At 46.4% G+C, this 26,063-nt stretch overlaps 1 protein-coding gene across 3 annotated transcripts in view; it reads left to right on the plus strand.

Moving 5' to 3' along the window:
* pde1a (phosphodiesterase 1A, calmodulin-dependent) overlaps positions 1-26,063 on the plus strand; it is a 477,351-nt gene that overhangs the window by 233,006 nt on the left and 218,282 nt on the right. The window lies entirely within an intron of this gene.

A 26,063-nucleotide genomic window follows, 5' to 3' on the forward strand; every position in this document is an offset into this window, starting at 1 on the left:
AATTTCTACATTTTATAGCATAAAATGAGTTGGCATTTTTGAGGGCAGTGTTTCCCAACCTTTCTGGTGTCACAACCCAGTTTTTCACATGCCGGTGTGTTTGTGACCCGCCTTGAATTCTACGCGATTGTCTCAGCAGGGGGGAGTAGGGTGGTCTCTCTCGGTGGATCGAGCGTGATGATCAAGACAGCGGGGTGTGGGCCGTGTGTCCTGTGGAAGTGCCATAGGAATCGAATCAAGTGTGATTGGCAATGCTTATCCTCCTTGGGGAATCGAATAAGACCACCAGAGTGGGGATTGGTGGAGGTGGGATTCCAGGATTAGCTGCGACTGGCTGCTGCTGTGATTAGAGTGCGATCATCAGACCAGTTGATGGGGTCTCGCCAGGGCCCAGTTGCCTGTTAGGATCAGGGATGCCCTTCTAAAAAGCTTAAAGGAGCAAAGATCCCACTTCAGGGGGCACACAAGAGGTGTGAACGACCAAAGGGATTTAGAAAGTCCTGAAAAAATTGGAGGGGGTGGCTCACTGGTTATCAGTGCTGTTTCACAGGTTCAGAGTCCTGGGTTCAAATAACCGCCATGCTGGTGTCGGATGTCCTCGGCTCTTATTCATTCCAAGGTCCCCCAGAGAGCCTCAACAATATGTACACAGGCCACGCTTTTTGACGTTCTTTTTCTGTCTTGACAAAGCTGCGTATTTTTCAAACTTGCGTTTATTACAAAAACAGATTTGCTGCCGTGTTTCTACACCATCTGGATTTTTGATTGTAGGATACAAAATGCAAGTTAAGTTTTAGCACTGCCTGAATTTCTACATTTTATAGCATAAAATGAGTTGGCATTTTTTAGGGCAGTGTTTCCCAACCTTTCTGGTGTCACGACCCAGTTTTTCACATGCCGGTGTGTTTGTGACCCGCCTTGAATTCTACGCGATTGTCTCAGCAGGGGGGAGTAGGGTGGTCTGTCTCGGTGGATCGAGCGTGATGATCAAGACATGGGGTGTGGACCGTGTGTCCCGTGCCAAGCACCACAGGAATCGAATCAAGTGTGATTGGAAGTGCGTATCCTCCAAGGGGAATTAAACGAGGCCGCCAGAGTAGGGATTAGTTGGTGGGAGGGTCATCCAGGATTGGCCGCGGTTCATCTGTGATGCTGTAGCTGTGAATGAGTGCGATCATCAGACCAGTTGATGGGGTCTCGTCTGAGGTCGGTCTCACTCTACTTGCAATGCTGCTTCTGTGAATTGAGCATGATCATCCATCTGGTTGATGGGGTCCCATCTGGGGTCTGCCATGATCCACTTACACTGGTGCCGCTATTGATCGAATGCGATCATCAGACCAGTTGATGGGGTCTCGTCTGGGGTCTACCACATTCCATTGCAAAGCTACTGTGAGTTGAGCGCAATCATTCCTCCTGTTGATGGGGTCTCATCTGGGGTCTGCCGCGATCCACTTGCGTTGCTGCCATTGTGAATCAAGCACAATCATCTGAGCAGTAAAGATGGGTGCGGTGTCATATGGGGTCGGCTGCCACCCCACTGCAATGTCGGCACAGCCCGCAGGTAAGAAAACGCTGCTTTAGGTTAGCGACATATAGAATTTGTCCCTGCAGGTATTTTGGTGACAAAACCTTGGCTTACGTATTATTTTACTTTTCAGCCTTCTTGGCCTTAACCCCCCTAACGTGACCATGGAGGTCTACGCAAATCCTGTTATCCCCGAGTCGAGGTGACGCGCTGTGATCCGCTTTACATTTCAAAGCCCACTGAGGACAGAACTCTGCTGCCATCTAGTGGGTGAAATCACAATACTGCAAGAAAGATTCCACACTACTTCTCAGTGGTTTTCCACTCTCATCAATATTCATGAATGGGGCGGAGCCTCCAAGCAAAAACACAATGGCAAATGGAAAGTCATAAAGACGGCTTTAGAATGAGCTGTAAACTGAACCGCTGCTAGAATCGAGGGATAGTGATGACGATGTGATTTGGTCATCAGACGTTGGCACGGAAGGTGACACCGATGCACGATATGGCGACGTACGACCGAACCACCACGATATGCTTGGTGAATTTTGTCAGCATGGTGCAACAGTAGACAAAAAGGCAAAGAAATTGCATTTGAGTGCAAAGGATAAGCAAGACTAACCCCCAAAGTCCTGGCCACATTAAGGGAAACTTTAGCTACGCCAGGCTAAGCTAGCAAAGCTAAGCATTTATGTGCTCAAGTGAGCCTCCAAAAGACGTTTTGGCTAAACGTATTTATTTACTAGCTACGTAGATCGTTGTTAGCTGTTAACATTTCTCAAGCTCTGAAGGTTTCCCAAAGAAATCCACCTCAGGAAGCAGTGGGAGGTCAGGTAGCCCTTAGATGGGATTTTGAGAAAGCTGCCCTGTGACGCGTGCCGTGCTAGTTTGGCATCATATGATCAAAGCTACCACTCACTCACATTAACAAACAAAGGAGGTCTGATGATTCCTTCTGAGGGTCCAGTCAAGGTGGTCAAAGTAGCTGAGCGTGTTATCCGACAGTCGACATGAGGGCAAGCTGTCAGCGGATCTTTGATCAATCAGTTTGTTCAGGCTGAGATTGGTTCAGATGAAGGAGCACATCGAGGAAACGCAGTTTGAAATTGACAGCCATCATTTCACGCTCATGTCTTTAGTTGTGTCTCTCTTCCACAAACTAAGGCTGCACCACATTGACAGACCGAATCCTCTCAAATGACAGGATCTGAGTGAGCGAGAGGAGTGCCAGTCTGGAGGAGATCAGCGAGGTGTGGAGAGCTTTAAATGTTCAGAGCGGGATTGTGTGTCGTATTCAGTAGTGAACAGGGAGCCAGTGAAGTTGAGAGAGAATCGGTGTGATGTGTTCAGTGGATTTAGAGCAGCAGGTTATTATCCTGGCAGCAGAATTTTGAAGAAGTTGTAAGCGATGGATACGTTTTTGTGGGATGCCAGACAGAATAGCATTACAGTAATCTACACGTGAGGTGACTCAGGCATTAACTGATACTTCAGTACTGTGTTGTGTAAGAACAGGACGATGGAAGAAGGCAGTCCGAGAAATGTTACTTATATGGGAGGAATTATTTAATAATAATAAGAAGAAGACGAATTATTATTATTATTGGCAATTATTAAAAAATAATAATTATTATTTAATAATTGCCATTGTTAGTGTATAAATGGATATAAATAATTGCAGTTGAATGATTTGCTAAAATCTGTTGTATGTAAACGATACTGTTTTAAACGTTATTGTTTTTTCATCAGAAATCCCGGTTTCCACGTCTACCTGGATTCGTTTAAATGGCACTTTTGCCACTCGCAATATGGCGGATGTGCTGACGTATCGTGTCGACTGGGCAACACAGTGAATGCGGCGTCTACCTGTATATGTCTATGAATGTGCCAGCTTTTACATCTGCAGAGGAGGAAGGGGCGTGTCCAAGGGGGCTGGAACCCACCGCAAGCGAGGTCACTGGTAGGGCAAGTTCTGAAAGCACAGGTGGAGTTTGGCAGGCTTCTATTTGGAGGATCGGGATGGGAGAGAGAAAAGGCAGGGCATTAGGGCACCCAGTCGACCCCTGCTCCGGTTTACCATGTTCAGCCAAGCAAGCCTCCCATGCCATGAGCTCGTGTATAAACTCTATATATGTATTGTAAAGAGACAACAGGCACAAGACAAAAGGGTCTGGGGCACCCGAGGGCAAACCCCGTATATTAAAGTACACAAAAGGAGTAAAAGTTGAGATGGTCTTGATTCTCAGGTTAATCTGATCTAAGATGGCATCGATTCCCTCTATGAGGAATTCGGTGGAGGCAGGGGGTCCAGGTGGTCTGACCCAGGAAGTGAGGTCAGAGTGGGAGAAGTGTCAATCTTCCTTTCTGCAGAGGGAGAAGGAGAAGGGAGAGCGTTGTAAGACAGTGCCCCCTTGTGTCTCAGTGCTAAATCACATCCTCAAAAAGCACACGCGTGTACATTGGAAGGTCAAGGAGATATAACTGGCTGTGGCTACAGTCTTCACCCAATCTTCGGTACCCATTTGGACGCCTGCAGGGCATGCTGGGAACTGTTGTGCCATGGAGCAGCCCTGTTGGGGCCTGGGGGTGCTGCAGGGATCTGTGACTGTTTGTATAGATATATGCACGTGTATAGTGTGGCACCCTCATGATAAGCAGACCTGGGTTCACATCCCAGATGCTCCATGTGTGGAATTTGCATGTTCTTCTCATGCCTGCATGTGTTTCGTTCAGGTGCTCCAGATATGCAGGTTGATGGATATGTATGTGTGTGTGTGTGTGTATATATTTATATACTGTATGTGTATATATTGTGAAAGCCAGGAGGCGTACAGCTCTCCAAACCCCAGACATAACAAAAACTGAGCCCAAGTCCAGCACAAAACACCTTTATTGAGGTGTCGGAAATTTGTCTCGTTCCCCACAGTAGGACAGGACAATACTGTACAGCAAGCACCCAGCACAGTCCTTCTCTCTGCCTCCCTCTCTTTCTTTCTGCCTCCTCTCCTCCTTGCAAGCTTCATCCACCTCCTCCCGACTCTGGCTCCCCAAGTTATGGCAGCTGGCCCCTTTTATAGAGCCACCCGGAAGAGCTTCAGGTGTTCTACGATCTCCTGCCAGCTGCACTTCTGGGTGTACGGCGGCCCAGCAGAGGGGGACTCAGCCGTTCTCTATGCAAGGTCCCCAAGGTGGTGGCTCCAGCAGAGTCAAGGCTACCTTGCTCAAAACCCCTGGTAGTGTCATAAGCCGGGGGGGAGCTGCCCTCTGTCATCCTGGGGGAGGTATTACCCCATACAAGCTCCTATTCCCTGGTCCTTCCATTATGGAGGCATCCCGGCCGTCTGATAGTCAGTCAGTTATTGTCCAACCTGCTATATCCTAACACAGGGTCACGGCGGTGTGCTGGAGCCAATCCTAACCAGCACAGGGCGCAAGGCAGGAACAAATTCCAGGCAGGGTGCCAGCCCGCCGCAGGGCACACACACGCACACCAAGGACACACTAGGGACAATTTAGGATCACCAATGCACCTAACCACACAGACACGGGGAGAACATGCAAACTCGATATATATATATAGAGAGAGAGAGAGAGAGAGAGAGAGAGAGAGAGAGAGAGAGAGAGAGAGAGAGAGAGAGAGAGAGAGAGAGAGAGAGAGAGAGACACATTGTATATTGTGATAGACAGTACCTTTTGGCTGGCATCCCTTCCGGGATGTGTTCTCATCCATAACCTGGTCCACACGTATGTCAGGGTGAAGAGAGGACAGAACAGAACAGTTCCTGTCTTTGGCAGGAAGTTGGCAGACAATGGCAGTAATACGAAGAAGACCTTTACCCGCCCGGGAGGCCAGTACAATGGAAAGTCAGGGAGATATAACTGGCTGTGGCTACAGTCTTCACCCAATCTTCAGTACCCATTCGGACACCAGCAGGGCATGCTGGGAACTGTAGTGCTATGGAGCAGCCCTGATGGGGCCAGGGGGTGCTGCAGGGATCTGTGATCCCTTACCTTGTGGGGCTTCCACTTGACCGTGAAGTGGTTCCTAAACACAGTTCCCTGGCACCGGAGGTACCCCCAGGACTTTTTCATCTCCCACCCTCATTTTATTCCATCTTTGCCTTTGAACTTCTCTGTTGTTTATTAACAAAAATGTGTCCAGAAGTGCCTTGTTTTGTCACTAGAGGTCCCCCATCCCTCATTTGTGTACAGACAGCTGGACGACGCTGCTCCTCGGCCATAGGGTGCGCCTTCTCTGATTTAGGTGTGATGTTCGGCACATAACCCTTGGCAGAAAGGCGCTATATAAAATAAGTTACATTTGAAGTGATATAATGAATGAGTACAGTTAGTGTTTTTAATATCTGCCTGAGAAAAGAAGAGCAGAGCTGTGCACCACCGAGAAGGTAAAGAGATCCGAGTAGACGGCGATTATAGTTTTATAGCCTCTTCTAGTAAAAATAAAAAGGAGAATCTAACAGAGAGTTATTACGGCTTTATGAGCCTAATATCAGTTCACATGGTCATTATATTAAGAATGAAGGCTTAATGTCCGCGAACGGAGTAACTCGCTCATTTTATTTCTTAGTGTTCTTGATCTGCAGTGTTTTATTTATGACTCTGGAGGGGCTTCAGACGCACTTTTCAGATTTTATTATGTGTTGAATTGGGATTGCATCCAAACCTTGGCAGTTTCATGTTTCATTTGAGACTTTGCAGAACTGCTGAGCTCCCACACTCAAGAGGGATAAAGAATGAGATTATAAGCAGTCTAACTGGGAGAGGGTGGGCATCTGGGGGGGGGGGCACAGTGGGGCTCGGAGCCCACGGGGCAAAGGCACATTGTTTCTAATTCAGTAATCTATGCCGCTCATATTATGTTGGAGGGGAGTGACTTGTGGTGGGTGCCGTCAAAAAGTCCCATAAAATCTATAAAAAAAATAATGCAAAGACAGAGTTGGGGACCCAAGTGGGGACAAGCCCTGTGGGACCCCGTAGAGCATGGTGGGCATTGCCAAAGGCACGATGAGCAACGGGGAATTGCCTGACGTCGCACAGTTAATTCAGCCTGGCATAGACACATGACAGAAGAGCAGATGGGCGTGGCCAGGTGAGGAATGGGCGTGGTAGAAGGTGGAGTGGGCAGGTCTAACATGGGGGCGGGTGTCAGGGACTCCTGTTTTGAATATCGTGTGCTTCACTTGGGGTATCCATTGGGTTCATTGATTTTTGAAGTTTAGCTAATAGTTTTAATTTTGATTCATCCTTCGAGGTTGATTACTGTTGCTAGGGTTGTCCCCAAGTGGGTGTGTCCTCAGAAGGCGTGGCCTGTCAGTCATGACATCAGGGGATAAATGATCATCCAGGGGATTGCTTCCTCATCTGACTGTAAGGATAATTAAAAATTATCTGCTTTATTTTATTTGTCTGTTTTGTGCACTCCTTCTGACATGTCTCTTGGTTCTCCTGGTTCCGGACCCTCGCTTTTTTTTTTACTTTGTCCTTGTCTTCCAGTCCCCTTCTTAATTCTTTCGTCTACTGGGCATAACAGCGGGCAGCAGAGCTTCTTCTTGTTTGGTCTGATTTGACATACTTTGTTAGTCTCTGAGGGGAAATTGTCTTTTTGAATGAACTTTTGGGGGTCAGAGGGTAGGGTCAGCACTTGTTACAGTGACCCATGGAGCAATTTTTCAGCTTAAGAGCCTTGCTCGGGCAGTAACAGGATCTGAAACGGCAACCTTCCAGATACCAACGCAGATCCTTAGCCACGTTTATTTAGTACAGTATACAGTATATGATATAGTAGATAATAAAGTTGCCACGCTTGCACGTCCGGGGGTCCGCAAACAAGCTCGAATGAGATAAGTAATGTCACTCTGGGGCAATAGGGGGCGCTAACTGTATCATGCCCTTTCAGAGGAAAATGCCCAGTGAGGGCACTCAAGAGGAAGCCCCACCCCCTTCTGGCCATTCTGTCATATAAAGCGATGGCACATAAAGGTGGCATCTTTATGCCAATCAGGACCCGAGTCTGCTAACAGAGAGCAGAGCAGGAGAGAAGTCACCAACCTGACATCAGTGTCTGTGAAGCTGGGCGCCTCAGCACTCGTTGCCTTTTTACTTTTGTGGTTTGATTAATGGGGGTTACCGGGGTGGTACCCCCAACACTTCTCCCAACTGCCGGCCACACCGTATATTATGTAGTATTATATGTAATATTATATTATGGCGGAGTGGTGGCTCTGAGGGTAAGGGATCTGCACCGGCAATCGGAAGGTTGCCGGGTTCGAATCCCGTAAATGCCAAAAGGGGCTCTGCTCTGTTGGGCCCTTGAGCGAGGCCCGTAACCTGCAATTGCTGAGCGTTTGGAGTAGTGAGAAAAGCGCTATATACAGTAAATGCAAAGAATTATTATTATTAAGAATTGTATAATACACTGCAGTGTCTTTAGAAATCTTCAGACCCCCTCTACTAATTGCACATTTTATCCCGTTACAGCCGTGTGCTAAAAGTGTTCAGATTCTTTTTGTTTCCTCATCAAGTGGCACTCCATAACCCAGAAAGACAAGATTATCCAAATTTATTAAAAAAAAAAAAGAGGGGGTGGCACGGTGGCACTGCTGCCTCGCAGTAAGGAGACCAGGGTTCGCTTCCCGGGTCCTCCCTTCCTGCGTGGAGTTTGCATGTTCTCCCCGTGTCTGCGTGGGTTTCCTCCCACAGTCCAAAGACATGCGGGTTAGGTGGAGTGGCGATTCTAAATTGTCCTTGGTGTGTGCCCTGCAGTGGGCTGGCACCCTGCCCGGGGATTTGTTCCTGCCTTTGCACCCTGTGTTGGCTGGGATTGTCTCCAGCGAAACCCCGTGACCCTGTAGTTAGGATATAGCAGGTTGGGTGGAAAAAAAAAAGAAAAAAACAAAGCGGTCCTGCCACATTTCACCCAAGTCTTCAGACCCTTTGCTGTGACACTTGGCATGTCGCTCAGGTGCCTCCCGTTGTAATGAAGGCCGTCGAGAGGTTTCTGCACTTTGTTTGACGTCCACCTGTGGTCAGCTCAGTGGATTATGAAAGGCACACACCTGTCAGCTGAGGGTCCCACACTTTGTGGTATAGCGCAGGGGTCCCCAGAGTGACGTGCGGTGAGGTTCATGGCTGGTGAGGCACTGATTCAGATTTACAAATATGATTATTCAGTAATCGGCTGGCAGCCGGCGTGCACATTGACTACTGGTGATGTTTCATACCTCATCAGCATTCTTTACACACACAAACAGGTAAGGCCGCGTATTTAGACACAAAAGAACGTTACGTCATATAGCGGCGTGAGAGCGGAGAGAGCGCATTGCTCCTGACCCTCCGCGTCTTCTAAATTTGCCGTTGCAATTCCACAATTCCTACTCATTCAATACAAATGAAAGTATCGAGTGGTGTACAGAAAACGGATTTCAATTTTGACCTTAATTGAAACATTTAGTTGTTTATAAAATGAATATATTAATTCTGATGCTTTAATCCATTTTAACACAGACTGTTCAACGAAACAATAACATTTCTAGAAAAACAAAAGAACATTTTATTTAACCTCAACATTTAGTTTTTAAATATTGGATTCATTTTTTTTTTTCTTAGTCTGATCCCATTTTTTATTAAACTGAAAACCGTTTATGCTCTTACCTTTATTTGTAAATGAAGTCCGTGCGCCTCTCCTTCTCCATGAAAATCTCCGTCACTTTCTTGAAAAAAAAATTCCTCCTTGTTTTCCTTTAGTTTTAAAAATCTTAGTCTTCCATTTTGGTAGTCAGTTGGAGCAAAAAATAAAATTAAACGGCGCGCTGCAGTGCGCTTGACTTTCTGATGTCGCTAACTTAATGGCGCCTCTGAGTAGAACAACAGCAGCAACGAGCACCTGTTAGGCTCACATGCGCCCCCTTCAGGGCGGCACGGTACTGTCTGCCTCCCCTTGTGCCTTTTCACTGCGGTTTTATGTCCGATCAGCAAGACTAAATATGTCGTACACATTAATTAAAGATGTTAGCCAGACTGTGGAAAGTCAGAGTGTGTAATAAATGCGTGTGCAAACATTCTATTGGCGACATACAGAGAGACAGCGACAGGCACGCGCCAATTGCAGGCATCAACCCCATCAGTGTGTGAGGTGAGGCTCGTCACTGCCGCACCTCAAGTTTCTCTGCTGTATTTGAACAGGAAATACGCAGATTCAGCGATGCTGACAATGAAAATGATCAAAATTATTGGAATCATACAAAAAACACCTGCGGACAAAGTTGTTTTCTGAGGTATTGTTCAAAAAGAGCGGACACCAAACTTAGACTAGGGGTAACCTTAACATCGGGGTCCCATGTAATAAACTATTTTAGCCTCAGGGTCCAGTTCTATTGGGGTTAAGGTTAGGATAAAAGGCAAGGGCAAGACAGTCGAAAAAAGGGGGGAGTTGGGAGATGAGTAGAAAGATTCTTTATTAAGAGTAAGACATTAAGGTAAGAACCAAGTGGTGCCCGCTTTTTGAACATTTCTATCAGACTGCATATTGGGACATTCATTTGCTTCCAGCTTGCCTATTTTTAGGCAGGTCTTTCTGTGCTTTTGGAGCTTTTTTCAGGTCTTGTTCGTTATGAGTCATTTGGAAAAATAAAATCTTTTTTATAAAGATTATTTGTTTGCCCTTTAATCACAAGCTAAAGATTCACAGTCACATTTTCACTTGCAGGGCTTTTACGATATTATTTTGGAATTATTCTAGTTGTTTTGCCAGCTCCTTATTTTGGGCCTGCTCCAGCTGAAGCTGACAGGTTGCCATGAGGCCTGGCTGAAGTTAGGATTGCCTCCTTCTTTTTGGAACCATCTGATCATGACAATAATCATCAATGAGATAGCAGCAGTGGGACTCAAATTCAGGTCCTTGGGCAGCCTCTCTCTCTCTCTCTTTTAGGCTCACCCCTTCTGACACTTCTCTCTTGTCTTTCCTCTCATTGGCATCACATTCAGGCTCTGACCCTAATGATTCACTCCCTCTCAGGCTCCACTCCTTTAATCTCAATTCTCTTTCTCTCTTTTAGGCTTCACCCTTTGTCAGTCATCCTTCTCTCTCCTCTCTCAGACTTCCCACCTTCTGACTCAGCACTCACTTTTAAGTCCCACCCCTTCTGATTCATTTCTCTCCCTCTCTCTCTTTCAGGCTCCACCCCTTCTGATTAATTTCTCTCTTTAAGGCCAACCTCTTCTGAGTCATCTCTCTCGTTCTCACTCAGTCACCGCTCCTTCTGATACATTTGTCTCTCACTCTCTCTCTTAGGGTATACCTCTTCTGATTCCTCTCTTTCTCTCCCTCTCTCTCCCTCTTTCAGGCTCCTCCCCTTCTGACTCATCTCTTTCTTTCTTTTAGGCCCACCTTTTCTGAGTTATCTCAGGCACCCATCTGACTCATCTCTCTCTCTCTCTCTCTCTCTCCTCTTTCAGACTTCTGATACATCTCTTTCTTTAAGGCCCCACCCCTTCTGATTGATCCATTTCTTGAGTCTCTCTTAGGCCCCACCCCTTCTGATTCATATCTCTCTCTTAGACTCTCCCCCTTCTGACACATCTCTCCCTATCTCTCTCTCACTCCTCAATCACACTTCTGAATAATCTCTTTCTTTTAGGCCCCACCCCTTCTGATTGACCCATTTCTTTCTGTCTCTCTTAGGCTCCACCTCTTCTGATTCATCTCTTTCAGTCTCTCTTCCATCTGATTCATCTGTTTCATTCAGGCCCCACCCCTTTTTATTCTTCTATTTTTTCTGTCTCTCTCAGGCTCTACCCCTTCTGACTCATCACTCTCTCTCTCTCTCTCTCTCTCACACTCTCCCCCTTCTGAATCATCTTTCTTTTAGGCCCTGCCCCTTCTGATTGATCCATTTTTTTCTGTCTCTCTTAGGCCCCACCCCTTCTGACTCATTTCTGTCTCTCTCTCTCTCTCTCTCTCTCCCTCTTTTAGGCTCCACCTCTTCTGACTCATTTCTCTCTTTTTCTCTCTCACACTCTCCCCCTTCTGAATCATTTTTTTTTTAGGCCCAGCCGCTTTTGATTGATCCATTTTTTTCTGTCTCTCTTAGGCCCCACCCCTTCTGACTCATTTCTGTCTCTCTCTCTCTCTCTCCCGCTTTTAGGCCCCACCCCTTCTGACTCATTTCTCTCTCTCCCTCTTTTAGGCTCCACCTCTTCTGACTCATCTCTCTCTTTTTCTCTCTCACACTCTCCCCCTTCTGAATCATCTTTCTTTTAGGCCCTGCCCCTTCTGATTGATCCATTTTTTTCTGTCTTTTTTATGCCCCACCCCTTTGGACTCATTTCTCTCTCTCTTTTTCTCTCTCTCTCTCTCTTCCTCTTTTAGGCTCCACCTCTTCTGACTCATCTCTCTCCTCTCTCAGACTCTCCTCCATCTGATTTATCTGTTTCATTCAGGCCCCACCCCTTCTTATTCTTCTATTTTTTCTCTCTCTCTCAGGCTCCACCCCTTCTGAATCATCTCTCTCTCTCTCTCAGGCTCCACCCCTTCTGAGTCATATCTTTCTCTGTCTCTCTCTGAGACTCTCCCCCTTCTGAATCATCTTTCTTTTAGGCCCTGCCCCTTCTGATTGATCCATTTTTTTCTGTCTTTTTTATGCCCCACCCCTTTGGACTCATTTCTCTCTCTCTTTTTCTCTCTCTCTCTCTTCCTCTTTTAGGCTCCACCTCTTCTGACTCATCTCTCTCTCTCTCTCTCTCTCTCCCTCCCTCTTTTAGGCTCCACCTCTTCTGACTCATCTCTCTCCTCTCTCAGACTCTCCTCCATCTGATTTATCTGTTTCATTCAGGCCCCACCCCTTCTTATTCTTCTATTTTTTCTCTCTCTCTCAGGCTCCACCCCTTCTGAATCATCTCTCTCTCTCTCTCAGGCTCCACCCCTTCTGAGTCATATCTTTCTCTGTCTCTCTCTGAGACTCTCCCCCTTCTGAATCATCTTTCTTTTAGGCCCTGCCCCTTCTGATTGATCCATTTTTTTCTGTCTCTCTTAGGCCCCACCCCTTCTGACTCATCTCTCCCTTTTTTTCTCTCTCTCTTAGGCCCCACCCCTTCTGATTCATCTCTCCCTTTTTCTCTCTCTCTCTCTCTCAGGCCCCACCCCTCTGACTCATCTCTTCATACACAACCTTCTCCAAGCCACTTCATTCCATTTCCAGGACCTGATTCTGTTCTGTGCAGGGCAGGAGTCCATCAGAGGCCCACTCACCACAACAAGTTGGAATTGTCAATTCTGTATAAATGATGACTTTATATAAATACAAGAAAACAATGTAAATTGTTACCAGAGTGAAATTAAAAACACGCACGCATGTGTGAATGCCATTGAGACAAGTGACCTTTCTTTCTTATAAACCTGATGTTTTGATTTCTGGCACAGGAACACACACGGCTTGCCAAACGTAATATTGAGCTGATTAATAAAAGGCAAGTTTCATCCCCATGTTTGTTTGTTTTTTTTTCTTGTTCTTTTTTCTCATGCTATGACTGAGCCAACACCTCGTATTTTGAAAAGTTAGCTGAAGAACTTGAGTCCGTCACCGTCGATGGCACTCACCCAAAGTGCTTTACCGATTGATGCCAACCTTAAGTTCAATTGGTGCTGGAGTGTCCCTGCCAGCCTTCTGTCTCTGGGCACAAAGAAACACAGACTTTATTTTCTATAGCGCCTTCACACAGACAACTCTATTTTTTAAGTGCAGGGCCTCTGCTTTTGTATTTCATTAATGTGGCCAGTGCAGAATGAGGCGACACAAGGTGGTAGCGTTGGGGATTGAAACTGACGCTTTCTGGGATCAAGTATAGCGCCTTTCCAAAGTGGAGGCCAGAGCACAGAACAGAGTGATTTTTCAGTTGTGGCTGGGCACAGGAATGACAGCTCCACTAACTGAGAAAATTTGGGGCACCAAACGGGTCAAGGACAAAAAAAAAAATGACGCTCACTGGCGTGGACTTTCAGTTATGTGGGTCAGCAAAGTAGTCGGGCCGATCAGCTAAGACTCGGTTCTCAGTGGTACAGTGGAGCTTAGTGCCAGAAATGACGCCTCCTTCTGGAAGACTCGAGTTTTTATTGACCCTGAACTGGATAGGGGCGGAGTCAGTTACCCTCACTGGGTGGTCTTCTCAGCACTGTGGGGAAAGAAGGAGATAACTGTGTTAGTGACGGGGGCAGGTTATTACGTACCTCCACAGAGTCTGTGAGGTGGTCCTCCGACGTGCATGAGTCATTAAAGGCCCAACCTGAAATTAAGATGCAAAGACATTTCAAAGAGGCTGTTGTTGTGGAACATCAGAATATTACAAAAATGTTTTTTCCAAAAAATTGTTTTCAACCAATCCTATCCATGTGATTTCTCCAAAATACCATCAAGTTGCGTTTTGAAGGTTCCTAAAGTCCTAATGTCCACCACACTACTTATTCCTTTTGTGTGAAGAAAAACCTCCTAATGATTGGGTGTGTAGCAGGATGCTGCTAAGATGAGTCAGGAAGAAGAGAGAGAGAGAAAGCGAGCAGTCAGAAGGGGTGGAGCCAGAAAGAGAGAGAGAGAGAGAGAGCAGTTAGAAGGGGTGGAGCCAGAGAGAGAGAGAGAGAGAAAGAGAGCAGTCAGAAGGGGTGGAGCCAGAAAGAGAGAGAGAGAGAGAGCAGTCAGAAGGGGTGGAGCCAGAGAGAGAGAGAGAGCAGTCAGAAGGGGTGGAGCCAGAGAGAGAGAGAGAGCAGTCAGAAGGGGTGGAGCCAGAAAGAGAGAGAGAGAGAGAGAGAGAGCAGTCAGAAGGGGTGGAGCCAGAGAGAGAGAGAGAGAGAGAGCAGTCAGAAGGGGTGGAGCCAGAGAGAGAGAGAGAGAGAGAGAGACAGCAGTCAGAAGGGGTGGAGCCAGAGAGAGAGAGAGAGAGCAGTCAGAAGGGGTGGAGCCAGAGAGAGAGAGAGAGCGCAGTCAGAAGGGGTGGAGCCAGAGAGAGAGAGAGAGAGAGAGCAGTCAGAACGGGTGGCGCCAGAGAGAGAGAGAGAGCAGTCAAAAGGGGTGGACCCAGAAAGAGAGAGAGAGAGAGAGAGCAGTCAGAAGGGGTGGAGCCAGAAAGAGAGAGAGAGAGAGAGAGCAGTCAGAGGGGGGAAAAGTCTGAGAAAGGAGAGTGAGAGATGAGTCCAAAGGAGCGGAGCCTGAAAGAGAGAGAGAGAGAGAGAAAGCAAGAGACTGAGAGATGAGTCCGAAGGGGCAAAGTCTGAAAGAGAATGAGAAAAGGAGATGAGTCAAAAGAGGTGGATCCTGAGAGAGAGAGAGAAAGATATGAGTCAGAAGGGGCGGAGCCTGAAAGTGTTAAAGAGAGAGAGCCAGAGATTCTGTCAGAAAGAATGGAGCCTGAGAGAGAGAGAGAGAGAGAGAGAGAGAGATGAGTCAGCAGGGGCGGAGCCAGAATGCGAACAAGAAAAAGAAATGAGTCAAAAGGGGTGGAGCCTGAGAGAGAGAGAAATGAGGCAGAAGGGGTGATCAGGTATCAGTTGGGATGAATGTAACGGTGAGGTGAAGGCAGTGAAACTGAGAGACCCGGGCCTCCCAAATGTCGTGTCTCAGACAGGTGCCTCCTCCTCTGACTTGAGTTCAAATTCATAATTTATGTCTTATTGATACATTTTGAATTTTTTGATATATGTTGATTATGTTAATGTTACTTTTGTTGATTATGTGCCTTATTCTTCATTTTTAATTTTGTTTATGCATGTAGGCAGCCTGTGTTACATTCCATACGTTTTGTCGGTGGTCTCCCAAGAGGCGGAACCACCTGCCCATCACAGCCAAGGACTGCCCTCAGTCGCTATAAAGGGTTTTGCGCAGTTACTGGTGGTCCATTTGACTGCGCTAGGGAGTTGGTGAGTTCACTGGCGTTATCGCTGCACTTGCACGTTTGTGATATTCCTGATTTTTTTGGCCATTCTCTGGATTTCCGTATTGGGGTTTTGTTTGCATTGAATTGGCTATTTAGGCAACTCTTTTTGCCTTTGTGTTCCGCAGAACTTTATTGTCATTGAAGATCATTGTAGAGGAGTAAATCCTTTTAATTTTATACAGATCCGGTATATATCCCCCTCTAATGAGCGTTGTTTGGGACCCTCTTGTGCTTTGGGACTCTCAGTTTGTAACACTCTTTGGTGGATTTTTCTTTTGTTGTTTTTTGATTACGGGTTTGTGGTTTGTGGATTTGGATGTGTCTGTGTGATGCTCCGAGAGAATAAGACTCTACAGGCGTGAAGAAATTTTGGGGCACCAAGCTGGTCATCCCCATTTACTTCTTAACTCAGAACAAAAACACTGCATGATGGCGTCAAAACAGAAAACAAAAGAGGCAGCCGTAATCCACACTGACTGTCAAAGTGTTCCTTTGTACTGAGATTTTTCTGTCTCTCAGCTCGTCTGGTCGATATCCGAGGCCTACTTCTGCACAGTCGCACCTTTATTCTCCATGGACTGGATGAAGAGGAGGAGGAGGAGGAGGAGGAGGGGGTTAGGAGCACACGCTGATACAGCACATTGCCGCACCCACCACATGCCAACTTAACTCAGGGGGACGAGTTCAGTTGCCCTCCTTGGGTGGCTTGTCTGCGCTCTGCGGGACACTAAAACACAAGCCTGTCAGCAGGGGCGCCCCCTCCTGGCTTGTATTTTAAATAGCAGCCAGCATGTGTTTATGAGAGGAAGGTCCTGCCAAACCAGCCTTTTTTGGTTGAGGGGTGGGCATCGTCCGTCCTGGTGGGCCACATTGGCTGCAGGTTTTCCTTCCAACCCAATTGCTTAATTAGAAATCTTGCCAATCTGAGACCTTATTTAATTTTATGGCTTGTTAGTCTGCAGTGTCACGTTCTTATATTTTTTTTTTCCTTTCCAAGGATATCCTCCAAATGATTTGAAGCCTAAAACGGATCATTTTCAGTCCGTCACACGTTTTATTAAACCGAATAGTTCATGATGAACACACAGAGGTGTAAATGGAGACAAGGGAGATGGAGGACTACTGGCTGCTTTGCCATTTGTGTCTCATTGCTAATAAGGAGTCATTGAAACGGGGAATGTGACCGTTTAAGACTGGAATAAGTAATTAATGGGGTGAACAAGCGAGACCACTAAAAATGAAGCATCAAAATGTCACCTGAACAGTAAGAGCGTCATCAGCAATTACTCTGTTACAAAGGCGCCTGACCCGACACAGTTTGGACACGGAGGCACACGTATAAAAGAAATAAACTTTTATTTTTCTTCACCTGTGGGGCACGTCTTCCCCATAATCCCGACAGTCCCAAGTGTAACATACACACCAAAACACCACGCTCCTCTCTGTCTGCCACCACCAGTCCACCATCCAGCCTCTGCTCCTCAGGGACAAGCTGACAGAGATGCGAGTAGAGTCACACCTGGTGCCATGGACCGTGAATTATCTTACAGACAGACAGACCTCAGGATGTGCGTCTCGGGAACTGCAGGTCTGACATTGTGGTCAGCAGCACAGAGGACTGGACTTTCTCTGGTCCTGTTCAGCCAACGTATATGAGACTTCCAATACAACTCGGAGTCCTGCCACGTGCAAAAGTTCACTGACGACACTGCTATGGTGGGCTGCATCAGGAGTGGGCAGGAGGAGGAGTCTAGGAACCTAATCAAGGACTTTGTTAAATGGTGCGACTCAAACCACTTACACCTGAACACCAGCAAGACCAAGGAGCTGGTGGTGGATTTTAGGAGGACCAGACCCCTCATGGACCCGTGATCATCAGAGGTGACTGTGCAGAGGGTGCAGACCTATAAATACCTGAGGGTGCAGCTGAATGATAAATTGGACTGGACTGCCAATACTGATGATCTGTGTAAGAGAGGACTGAGCCGACTATACTTCATTAGAAGGCTGGCGTCCTTCAACATCTGCAATAAGATGCTGCAGATGTTCTATCAGACGTTGTGTGGCCCTCTTCTATGTGGTGGTGTGCTGGAGAGGCAGCATAAAGAAGAGGGATGCCTCACGCTTGGCAGGCTCTGTTGTAGGCACGGAGCTGGACAGTTTGACATCCGTGGCAGAGCGACGGGCTCTGAGCAGACTCCTGTCAATCATGGAGAATCCACTGCATCCACTGAACAGGATCATCTCCAGACAGAGGAGCAGCTTCAGCGACAGACTGCAGTCACCATCCTGCTCCACTGACAGACTGAGGAGACCCCACACTACGTGACTCTTCAGTTCCACCCGGGGGGGTAAACATTAATATTATACAAAGTTATTGTCTGTTATACCTGCATTGCACTCTCCATCTTGCATTTTTTAACTTGCACTGCTTTTTTGGTTGCTCTTTAATTAATAGTTTTTATCAAAAGGCTGCTGCTGGAGTATGTGAATTCCTCCTTAGGGATTAATAAAGTATCTCTCTATCCATCCATCCATCCATCCATGGCAACCTTGTCCTTCTCCACCCGACTCTGGCTGCTGAGTGGTGGTTGCTGGCGAATATGCTGCCCATACAGGCACAGGAGTCCCAGCTACAGCACCCCCGGGTGGCACCTGCGGGACCCAATAGGGTTGCCCCAACTCCAATTCCCATGGAGCCCTCTGGGAAACCGAGGCACAACTCCAACCCAGGGGGGGCAGCCATCCAGCATCCAGGGGGAGGTATTGCACCATCCAGGGCTGTTCCCCCTGAATATATAGTGAAGGTGTGTCCTGGCTGGTCATGGACCCCGGCTGTCCTCCACATCTCTCATTAAGAATCTGAGTTGGGACAAAAACCTGCAGCCACTGCGTCCCTCCAGAACCGACGCGGCCCACCCCTGTTTTAGAATGGTTCGACAGAATTTAGTGGGACTTTCACAAAGCTTCTGACTCCATCATCTCACACACTGATGATGAATTCTGAAACACGAAGATGGAGGTGACCTGCAGAACCGGAGCTCAAATTTAGATAACAGATTGGAGTCAAAAGAGTAGGGAGAAGAGGAGAGTGGGGACATCAGTGGGGTCCTTGGGGGTCTGTCCTTGGACCCTCAAGTTGTTTTTTTTTTTCTGATTTATATTAATGACGGGGATTCTGGTGTCGTTAGTTAAGTTTTCTAATTTATGGGTGACGCGAACACTGGAGGGATGGCCGACACTGAGGGGGCTGCCAACCAAATTCAAAATGACCTGAAGAAGCCTCAGACCTGGCAAACACTCAGAAAATGGAATTAAATGAAGGAAAGTGCAGAGTGTTACACGTGGGGGCAAAAGGAACATCAATTATGAATACAAGATGGGAGACACTGAGCTACAGGAAGAGACCCCTGAAAAGGATTTAGGGGTTTATGCTGACACAACATTTTCATCGACTTTCTTATCGAAGCAATTAAAATGCAAATAGAATGTGAGATTATATCTTTAAGAACTGTTGAACTCAAGTCAAGGGACGTTATGGTCAAACTGTCATTGGCCGCTTTTATCTTCAGTGCAAGAGAAGGGGCGGGGCCAAAACCAAGAGGATGTGATGTCATGCTGCACTGGGCGGAACTTCCTCTTGTCTGGGAACAGGAATAAAAACTGTTGTTACAGCAGGATGAAACCGGTGGTGAACGGAAGGCACTGGCGAGACCACCTCTGGAGTCCTGTGAGCAGCTCTGGTCACCACACTACAAGAAGGACGCAGCAGCACATGAAGCTGTGCAGAGGAGAGCAACCAAGTGCATCATGGGAGTTAAGGACATACTGTGACAGACTCAGAAAATCGAACCTGTTTAGTGTCGACCACAACTTACCTCAAATTTGGACAATTTCTCGAAAATTAGTAGCCAAAATCCACGTGCATAGCCACGCCAACACTTCGCTTCCATCATGTTGGATGTAGTTTCCACTACGACAGCTAGATGGCATGACCAGTGCTTCATATATGATCCTTGGTATGTATCGAATACGCATCAACTGGCATGGGCGATATACATACGCCACCTTGGCTGAATTCAGGCCAGAAGTGGTTGGAAGCGATTTTTCGACAATCGTCTACAAGGGGTTAAGGGGGAGAGCTTTTAGGACTGCAGCCAGAAAGGTCTGTGCAGAGGACAGCAACCAAGTGCATCATGGGAATTAAGGACATGTCCTAATGTGACCGATTCGGAGATTTCAACCTGTTTAGTCTGAACAGAGGAGACTGCATGGGGACCTCCTTCAGGTATTTGATAAGGCTTTGATAACGAAGACCCAGCAACATTCTCTCAGCCCAAGGGTGAATCTCCTACTCGAGGACATCAGTGGACATTAAGGGAACGTGCATTTAAAACTGAAGCCAGGAAGCTCTTCTTTACTCAAAGGGTTGTGGGACTCTGGACCAAACTACAAGGAGTGGAAGAAGAAACCTGGACAACCGTTTAAGTAGGATCAGGATGAGATGATGGGACAGCTGAACTGTGAGGTAAACAAACAGACTGGATGGACTGAATGGTCTTCTCTTGTTTGTTGAGTAGCAGCATTTGAAGCTGTGCAGAGGAGGACAACCAAGTGCATCATGGGAGTTAAGGAAATACTGTGGCAGACTCAGAAAATCAAACCTGTTTAGTGTCGAGCAGCGTAGACTATGTGAGGACCTCATCCAGATCTGTAAAATCTTCAAAGGCTTTGATAAAGAAGACCCAGCAACATTCTCTCAGCCCAAGGGTGAACCTCCTACTCGAGGACATCAACGGACATAAAGGGGAAGAGCTTTTACGACTGCAGCCAGAAAGCTCTGTGCAGAGGACAGCAACCAAGTGCATCATGGGAGGTAAGGACACCTCCTACTGTGACTGACTCAAAGAATTCAAACTGTTTAGTCTGAGCTGAGGAGACTGCAGGAGGACCTCATTCAGGTCTTTAATATCCTCAAAGGCTTTGATAAAGGAGAGCCAACAACATTCTCTCAGGTAATGGATGAATCTCCTACTGAAGGACATCAGTGGGCATTAAGGGGACGTGCATTTGAAACTGAAGCCAGGAAGCTCTTCTTTACTCAAAGGGTTGTGGGAGTCTGGAACAAAACTACAAGGACTGGAAGCAGAAACCTGAACAACCGCTTAAGTAGGATCAGGATGAGATGGTGGGACAGCAGAGCTGTGAACTTAACAAACAGGCTTGATGGACTGAATGTTCTTCTCTCATTTGTGAAATAGCAGCATTTGAAGCTGTGCAGAGAAGGACAACCAAGTGCATCATGGGAGTTAAGGACATGTCCTGCAATGACAGACTCCGAGACGTCCTGCTGTTCAGTCTGAACAGAGGAGACTGCATAGGGACCTCATCCAGGTCTGTAATATCCTCAAAGGCATTGATAAAGGAGATTTGGCCGAATTCTCTCAGCTTAAGTAGTGAATCAGGCAGTTGAGGACATCAGTGGACATTAAAGGGGAGGAGCTTTTACAACTGAAGCCGGGAAACTCTGTGCAGAGGAGCGCAACCAAGTGCATCATGGGACTTAAGGACGCATCCTACTGTGACTGACTCAGAGAATTCAACCTGTTCAGTCTGAGCTGAGGAGACTGCATGAGGACCTCATTCAGGTCTTGATAAAGGAGAGCCAACAACATTCTCTCAGGCAACGGATGAATCTCCTACTGAAGGACATCAGTGGACATTAAGGGGACGTGCATTTGAAACTGAAGCCAGGAAGCTCTTCTACACTCAAAGGGTTGTGGGAGTCTGGAACAGAACTACAAAGGGTGGAAGCAGAAACCTGAACAACCGCTTAAGTAGGATCAGGATGAGATGGTGGGACACCAGAGATATGAACTTAACAAACAGGCTTGATGGACTGATGGGTCTCCTCTCATTTCCCAGATTTCTTTTCTATGTCCTTATTTAACACATACAAACTCCCTGGATGTCAAAAACAAAGAAGCTTCAAGTGGGACCTCTGGAGCTAAGCCTGAGCCCCCTTATAAGTGTTGAGGCTAGCAATGGCCCCTGGTTTCAGATTAGGGATACTCCACCTATTTTAGGTAGAGACCACCTGTCGCATTTGTCTGAGGGGCTGCGTTGAACTCTGCTCCTCTCTGCTTCTCCCTGAGAAGTCTTTTTTGCTCCTCTTTCTGTGAATTTCACCCTTCAGCAGCCTTCTTGTGCGCTCGCGTTCTTGCCGAAGAACAGATTTTAAATTAACAACTGGCATCCATCCTACCCACTCAGCCCATGCCAAGTGACTGCCGACGCTCCAAAACTCGACAGCTCTTTCAAATCGAAAGGACGTTCTGAACAACATGACGCATATGCACGGGTGGGCCTGAGCCAGAGAAACAGATGGGGTGTCACGGGGAGCTCGTCTGCTCTCGTCAGGGCCGTCCCTTCATCTGTGACGCAACTGTGTGACAAGTGACCCACAGTCAGCAGGGTCAAGCTGGTCAGAGTTTGTGTTTTGCATAATAAAGCCACACTGGATAACCCCATAATTCTTAGCAATTTCCTCTCTCTTTGTGGTGATCCGACATTACTCAGCTCTTGGAGGAGAGCTCTGGATGTCGCTGGAGGAGAACTAGAAAACTATTTAAATAATTAGGAAAAAACAGAAACTGCACAAAGGCTAAGATTGGCCAATCCATGACTCTGGTGCTAACTGCTGTGCCGCCTGCTGCCCCACAATGCTGAATAATTATATTTCCATATCGACTCAACCAGACCAGGACCACAAGGAGCTGACTGGTAGCCCACCAGTATTGAGATCGAGGTGGGCACAATACCAATCAATCCAATCCCATACAAGTTCTTTTTTGTATTGCGCTCTTCACTGGCACAGGGCACTGTGAACATTTCCAAGTATGGATGACACCAACGACTGAATACAGAAGTGGTGCATACAGATGTGCAGATTTTTAAAATGCCCAGAAAAATGGAAGCCAACCACATCTGCCCATTATTAGACTGATGAACAATGGCCAGTGATGGACAACAATGGAGATTACAATCATAAAAGAGAAATTAAAGTGACAGTCCTGGTGGCCTTGGCCAAATGGCCGCCTTATCCGCTCCTTCTGGAATTTCTATAGCTTGATGAGAAGATCTTTACATCTAATGATTCCAACGCTCCTTTACTCGGAGGTGCAGAAGAGCAGCCTGGCAGGAGAGCACCAAGTGCCACATCCACATACCGAGAAGACAAGCAAAGAAGAACATGGTGAGATCATCTGAAAGGAATGGTTCCCTCTACCCAGGATGCAGAGGACCATATGTGATGGTCCAGATCTAATTATGCAATTTTCTTTACGCTATAACTTATTAAGTTTATTACCCGAAAAATTCCGGACCATCGAGAAGTGTGCGAACTGACATGAAGAATCATCTTTGCGCTGAGCTGGAATCGTCCCGCATAAATCGAAGTCTTCCATACGATCTGGATCTGCATAATTAGATGTGGACCACCCTGTAGACAGTGGACAGAAAAATAATAATAATAATTCATTACATTTATATAGCGCTTTTCTCAGTACTCACAGGGAGGAGGTTTATAGGACAACTGGCTAACCTGAGAAACAGCCATTAAAGTGGTGATGGTGAATGAACCAGATTAGTCTACGTGACCATCATCATCATCATCAAGTCCTTCCATGAGAACCCTAAATCCAAAGAGGACTGTTTCATTTATGTTAGGTAGATTGCCCAGAGGGGACTGGGTGGTCTTGTGGTCTGGAATCCCTGCAGATTTTATTTTTTCTCCTTTTTTTTTTTTGTTTTTTTCTGTCCACCCTGGCCATCGGACCTTACTTATTCTATGTTAATTAATGTTGACTTATTTTTATTTTTTATTGTGTCTTCTATTTTTCTATTCTTCATTTTGTAAAGCACTTTGAGCTACATTTTTTGGTATGAAAATGTGCTATAGAAATAAATGTTGTTTTTCATTTTGCAGGTGCACAAGGGCACAGTGCTTTTTTATAACAATTTACTGAGGTATGCTGGGGGGGGGGCAGTCAAAAGGGTCCTAGAATTGTGATATAGAGGGAGATTGGGGGGTCTGATTACACACAGAGTTGTGGAGGGGAGCGCAGCAGTCTGTGGACCATTTACAGCCGGTCTGGATTGGCTTGGGCGTGTAGTGCTGTTTGAATTCCCGTTTGAGTTAAGCCAGGTTTGTTGTTCACGCGCCGCGCCACGTGCTCCAGTGCAGGCATGTCATTGGTGGGCCGCTTCGACTGCCATGCGAGCGTCAGCAGACCGCGCTGTAACAAATACTATTATACAAAGTTACTTTTAGCTTTCTTTTCAATACTGAAAACTTGAAAAAATGTAACACATAAAGTTTAAAGTTTAAAGAAAAGCAATACTTTATTAATCCCAAGGGGAAATTCACATAATCCAGCAGCAGCATACTGATAAAAAACAATATTAAATTAAAGAGTGATAACAATGATGGTATAACAGACAATAACTTTGTATAACGTTAACGTTTACCCCTCGGGTGGAATAGAAGAGTCACATAGTGTGGGGTCTCCTCAGTCTGTCAGTGGTGCAGGATGGTGACAGCAGTCTGTCACTGAAGCTGCTCCTCTGTCTGGAGATGATCCTGTTCAGTGGATTCTCCATGATTGACAGGAGTCTGCTCAGCGCCCGCCGCTCTGCCACAGATGTCAAACTGTCCAGCTCTGTGCCTACAATAGAGCCTGCCTTCCTCACCAGTTTGTCCAGGCGTGAGGCGTCCTTCTTCTTCTTATGCTGCCTCCCCAGCACACCACCACGTAGAAGAGGGCGCTCGCCACAACCGTCTGATAGAACATCTGCAGCATCTTATTACAGATGTTGAAGGACGCCAGCCATCTAATGAAGTATAGTCGGCTCTGTCCTCTCTTACACAGAGCATCAGTATTGGCAGTCCAGTCCAGTTTATCATCCAGCTGCACTCCCAGGTATTTATAGGTCTGCACAGTCACCTCTGATGATCACGGGGTCCATGAGGGGCCTGGGCCTCCTAAAATCCACCACCAGTTTCTTGGTTTTGCTGGTGTTCAGGTGTAAGTGGTTTGAGTCGCACCATTTAACAAAGTTTTGGTAGCTTTCATTAATGAAAACAATTTCTCTCAAAGGTAAGCGCTTCCGAACATAGACAGTACACTCGATGCCAACTTACAGATCTGCACATACGAGGGTGGCAGGTAAGCATACAAGCCTGGCACACCAACTTCGTTGTATTTTTGCCTTCAGAATAGAATCGGACTGCAGTTCAATCAACTCCATTTGGATCTTCTCAGGCGCATTCTCAATGTTGTCAGTGAAAAGAGAAAAGTCCTGTTGGTGTGAACTGAAATCATGAAAACGCTCAATGAATTCACTGCTCAGTAATATAAGTTGGAAAACAAATCCTCCAAAAATCTAATTTTACTTTACTAAGCTTACTTCAAAGTTTATATTGTAAAATAAGCCGATATGCAAAAAGCCCCCTGACCTACACTAATTTTACAAACTGAAAATCACAAAAATATGTTAATTAACAACTCGCCAACGTCTCACGTCCACTTCAGATCTTCAGCTGCTGTCTGCACTGACTGTTCATTACAATACTGGCACAAAATTAAATAAAACGAAAGCAAAAAATGTGAAAATATGCGAGCTATTACTACTCGTGATGGTCAGTTCTGCCCAGTGGCCAGTCTCGGCAGCCCAGCCAGTAGTGTAGCCTAGCAGGGGCGGCCCTGGGCAGAGAAAGAACCGGTGGCCCCTTCGCCCGCCAATGTCAATATGGTATCTTATGTACGGCGGATGGCCACGTCCGTTGTGGACACTGCATAGCCGCCTCGTGCTCATGACACACTTCTATATGCGCGTGTCCGTAACTTAAAAACCGAGTGGCAGTCCATGATATTCTCATTACGGCAGAACGTTCTAATACAACATATAGCTTACTGCTCCGACTCGAGCGACATTAATAAGTAAATACGGCGTACTAATTAACAAGAAGCACAATGTTTTTCGGCCACATTGCCATCAGCTGTGTCGTTATTTTCTCTTTCTGTTTTATATTCAAAGTACAGTTAGGTCCATAAATATTTGGACAGAGACGACTTTTTTCTCATTTTGTTCTGTACATCACCACAATGAATTTTAAATGACACAACTCAGATGACATTGAAGTGCAGACTTTCAGCTTTAATTCAGTGGGTGAACAAAACGATTACATAAAAATGTGAGGCAACTAAAGTATTTTTTGAACACAATCCCTTCATTTCAGGGGCTCAAAAGTAATTGGACAAATTAAATAACTGGAAATCAAATGTTCATTTCTAATACTTGGTTGAAAACCCTTTGCTGGCAATGCCAGCCTGAAGTCTTGAACTCCTGGACATCACCAGACGCTGGGTTTCCTCCTTTTTAATGCTCTGCCAGGCCTTTACTTTCAGTTGCTGTTTGTTTGTCGGCCTTTCTGTCTGAAGTTTAGTCTTCAACAAGTGAAATGCCTGCTCAGTTGGGTTAAGATCAGGTGACTGACTTGGCCATTCAAGGATTGTCCACTTCTTTGCTTTCATAA

This window comes from Polypterus senegalus, chromosome 6, assembly GCF_016835505.1.
Source record: "Polypterus senegalus isolate Bchr_013 chromosome 6, ASM1683550v1, whole genome shotgun sequence".
NCBI lineage: Eukaryota > Metazoa > Chordata > Cladistia > Polypteriformes > Polypteridae > Polypterus > Polypterus senegalus.